Raw genomic sequence first — 5,229 nt, forward strand, 5'->3', positions numbered from 1 at the left:
TACCCAGACAATCTGAGCACATGCTCACTGCTTGAGCTATTCTCCTCCATCTTTTAGCTATAGAACTTGTTGGAGACTTCATATCTCTCAACTCGGGTATTTACTTGAAATATTAACTTCAACTCCTGGAACATCTCATATGCTCCATGACATTCAAAATGTTTTTGAAGTCCCGATTCTAAGCCATTTTAGCATGGTGCACTAAACTATCAAGTAGTCATCATATTGAGCTAGTCAAACGTTCATAACATCTGCATCTGCTCCTGCAATAGGTTTGTCACCTAGCGGTGCATCAAGGACATAATTCTTCTGTGCAGCAATGAGGATAAACCTCAGATCACGGATCCAATCCGCATCATTGCTACTAACATCTTTCAACTTAGTTTTCTCTAGGAACATATCAAAAAATAAAACAGGGGAGCTAAACGCGAGCTATTGATCTACAACATAGATATGCTAATACTACCAGGACTAAGTTCATGATAAATTTAAGTTCAATTAATCATATTACTTAAGAACTCCCACTTAGAAAGACATCCCTCTAATCTTCTAAGTGATCACGTGATCCAAATCAACTAAACCATAACTGATCATCACGTGAAATGGAGTAGTTTTCAATGGTGAACATCACTATGTTGATCATATCTACTATATGATTCACGCTCGACCTTTCGGTCTCAGTGTTCCGAGGCCATATCTGCATATGCTAGGCTCGTCAAGTTTAACCTGAGTATTCTGCGTGTGCAAAACTGGCTTACACCCGTTGTAGATGGACGTAGAGCTTATCACCCCCGATCATCATGTGGTGCCTGGGCACGACGAACTTTGGCAATGGTGCATACTCAGGGAGAACACTTTTTATCTTGAAATTTAGTGAGAGATCATCTTATAATGCTACTGTCGGTGTCAAAACCGGCGGATCTCGGGTAGGGGGTCCCGAACTGTGCGTCTAGGCCGGATGGTAACAGGAGGCAGGGAACATGATGTTTTACCCAGGTTCGGGCCCTCTTGATGGAGGTAAAACCCTACTTCCTGCTTGATTAATATTGATGATATGGGTAGTACAAGAGTAGATCTACCACGAGATCAAGGAGGCTAAACCCTAGAAGCTAGCCTATGGTATGATTGTTGTATATGGAGTTGATGTCCTACAGACTACCACCCTCCGGTTTATATAGACACCGGATAGGGTTAGGGTTACACAGAGTCGGTTACAATGGTAGGAGATCTCGAATATCCGCATCGCCAAGCTTGCCTTCCACGCCAAGGAAAGTCCCATCCGGACACGGGACGAAGTCTTCAATCTTGCATCTTCATAGTCCAGGAGTCCGGCTGAAGGTATAGTCCGCCTAGCCGAACACCCCCTAATCCAGGACTCCCTCAGCTACCGTCAATCAAAGCAAGATAAGATGCATAAAAGATAAACATCACATGCAATCAAAATGTGTGACATGATATGGCCATCATCATCTTGTGTCTTTGATCTCCATCTCCAAAGCATCGTCATGATTTCCATCGTCACCGGCATGACACCATGATCTCCATCATCTTGATCTATATCAATGTGTCGTCACATGGTCGTCTCGCCAACTATTGCTCTTGCAACTATTGCTATCGCATAGCGATAAAGTAAAGCAATTATTTGGCGCTTGCATCTTATGCAATAAAGAGACAACCATAAGGCTTCTGCCAGTTGCCGATAACTTCAACAAAACATGATCATCTTATATAACAACTTATATCTCATCATGTCTTGACCATATCACATCACAACATGCCCTGCAAAAACAAGTTAGACGTCCTCTACTTTGTTATTGCAAGTTTACGTGGCTGCTACAGGCTTAGCAAGAACCGTTCTTACCTACGCATCAAAACCACAACGATAGTTTGTCAAGTTGGTGCTATTTTAACCTTCGCAAGGACTGGGCGTAGCCACACTCGGTTCAACTAAAGTTGGAGAAACTGACACCCACTAGTCACCTGTGTGCATAGCATGGCGGTAAAACCAGTCTCGCGTAAGCGTACGCGTAATGTCGGTCCGGGCCGCTTCAACCAACAATACCGCCGAACCAAAGTATGACATGCTGGTAAGCAGTATGACTTATATCGCCCATAACTCACTTGTGTTCTACTCGTGCATATAACATCTACGCATAAAACCAGGCTCTGATACCACTGTTGGGGAACGTAGTAATTTCAAAAAAAATCCTACGCACACGCAAGATCATGGTGATGCACACACAATTGTTGTGTCTTTGGGGTCTTTGGGGTGCATATGAGATCAATTGTTGTGTCTTTGGGGTGCCCCTGCCCCCGTATATAAAGGAGTGGAGGAGGGGGAGGGCCGGCCCTCTCTATGGCGCGCCCTAGGGAGTCCTACTCCCACCGGGAGTAGGATTCCCCCTTTCCTAGTAGAACTAGGAGCCCTTCCAAGTAGTAGGAGTAGGAGGGAAGGAAAGGGAAGGGAAAAGGAGAAGGAAGGAAGGAAGGGGGCGCCCCCCTTCCCTAGTCCAATTCGGACCAGCCCATGGGGAGGGGTGCGGACACCCTTTGAGGCCTTTCTCTCCTTTCCCGTATGGCCCATTAAGGCCCAATATGAATTCCCGTAACTCCCCGATACTCCCGAAAATACCCGAATCACTCGGAACCTTTCCGATGTCCGAATATAGTCATCCAATATATCGATCTTTACGTCTCGACCATTTCGAGACTCCTAGTCATGTCCCCGATCTCATCCGGGACTCCAAACTCCTTTGATACATCAAAACGCATAAACTCATAATATGACCGTCATCGAACTTTAAGCGTGCGGACCCTACGGGTTCGAGAACTATGTAGACATGACCGAGACATGTCTCCGGTCAATAACCAATAGCGGAACCTGGATGCTCATATTGGCTCCTACATATTCTATGAAGATCTTTATTGGTCAAACCGCATAACAACATACGTTGTTCCCTTTGTCATCGGTATGTTACTTGCCCGAGATTCGATCGTCGGCATCTCAATACCTAGTTCAATCTCGTTACCGGCAAGTCTCTTTACTCGTTCTGTAACACATCATCCCGCAACTAACTCATTAGTTGCAATGCTTGCAAGGCTTATAGTGATGTGCATTACCGAGTGGGCCTAGAGATACCTCTCCGACAATCGGAGTGACAAATCCTAATCTCGAAATACGCCAACCCAACAAGTACCTTCGGAGACACCTGTAGAGCACCTTTATAATCACTCAGTTACGTTGTGATGTTTGGTAGCACACAAAGTGTTCCTCTGGTAAACGTGAGTTGCATAATCTCATAGTCATAGGAACATGTATAAGTCATGAAGAAAGCAATAGCAACAAGCTAAACGATCAAGTGCTATGCTAACGAAATGGGTCAAGTCAATCACATCATTCTCTAATGATGTGACCCCGTTAATCAAATGACAACTCATGTCTATGGCTAGGAAACTTAACCATCTTTGATTCAATGAGCTAGTCAAGTAGAGGCATACTAGTGACATACTGTTTGTCTATGTATTCACACATGTATTATGTTTCCGGTTAATACAATTCTAGCATGAATAATAAACATTTATCATGATATAAGGAAATATATAATAACTTTATTATTGCCTCTAGGGCATATTTCCTTCAGCACCGGCAAGTGAACGATGAAGAGGAACAAGTCTTTTGCGATGAAGATTCAAGTCCCGCTCTTATTGTCTCCAAGGTCTTGACTCTCCAACATCACCAAGACGAAGACCAAAGATGCCACATATTCCACACCAAGGCCGGCATCAATGGAAGATCTGTCAAGGTCATCATCGACGGGGGGAGTTGTCATAATCTCGCAAGTGAAGAACTTTGCTCCAAGCTCCAATTGCCCAAGACGAAGCACCCACATCCATACAAAGTGCAATGGCTTAGCGACTCCAGCACTATCCAAGTTGAGCATCGAGTACAAATCTCCTTCAAAATTGGTGCCTATGAAGACACTTTGGAGTGTGACATCGTTTCAATGACCGTTTGCCACCTTCTCCTTGGACGCCCATGGAAATTTGATAGAGGAGTCATCCACAACAACCAAACGAACCACTAAATCTTGAAGATGAAGGGAAAGGAGTACGTACTTCGTCCCATGTCTCCAAGCCAAGTGATCGCCGACAAGCAAGCCACCCATCGTGGAGAGAATAGTGAGAGAGTGAGCCACCAAAAAGAGAGTGAGCGCCACAAGCCCAAATCAAGCGCTTCCACGATGAGCGAAAAGAAGAACTTAGTCCTATTTGCCACCAAAAGTGAGATAAGAGGAGTGTGTGAGAACCCATCTAGTGTCCTACACTACATCCTTTTGTGCAAGGACAATGAACCACAAGTTAACACCTCTCACACTCTTCCTCTAGTGTTGTCTTATCTTTTGCAGGAATTTCAAGATGTTTTCCCTGACGAGCTACCTCCGGAACTACCTCCACTACGAGGCATCGAGCACCGCATCGACCTCATCCCCGAAGCACCTCTTCCGAACAAAGCTCCCTACCGTGTCAACCCCGAAGAAACCAAAGAAATACAAAGGCAAGTAAAGCATCTCATAGACCATGGACATGTGCGTGAAAGTTTGAGGCCTTGTGCCGTCCCGGTCATTCTTGTGCCAAAACGAGACGGTAGCTTTCGCATGTGCTCCGATTGTAGACCTATCAATGCTATCACCATTCGTTATAGGTATCCCATTCCACGCCTTGATGATATGCTTGATGAACTTAGTGGTGCCACTATCTTTTCAAAAATCGATCTTAAGAGTGGTTACTATCAAATCCGCATACAAGAGGGTGATGAATGGAAAACCGCTTTCAAAACCAAGTTCGGCTTGTATGAGTGGTTATTCATGCCTATGGGTCTATCGGAAGCATCGAATACTTTTATGCGTCTTATGAATCATGTCTTTCGACCTTACATTGGTGTGTTTGTTGTGGTCTACTTCGATGATATCCTTATTTTTAGCAAGTCTCTCAAAGAGCATGTCACCCATGTCCGAACCGTTTTACAAACTCTTCGAAAAGAGCATCTCTATGCTAATATGGAGAAATGCCTTTTTGGCGTTGATAAGCTTGTTTTCTTGGGTTTTGTTGTATCTTCTAAGGGTGTTCATGTTGATGATTCGAAGATCAATGCTATTAAGACTTGGCCACAACCAACCAACTTGCAACAAGTGCGTAGCTTTCTTGGCCTTGCGGGTTTCTATCATCGCT

The sequence above is a fragment of the Triticum urartu genome, chromosome 7A (genome assembly GCF_056163025.1).
Source record: "Triticum urartu cultivar PI428250 chromosome 7A, HENAU_Tu73, whole genome shotgun sequence".
Lineage (NCBI taxonomy): Eukaryota > Viridiplantae > Streptophyta > Magnoliopsida > Poales > Poaceae > Triticum > Triticum urartu.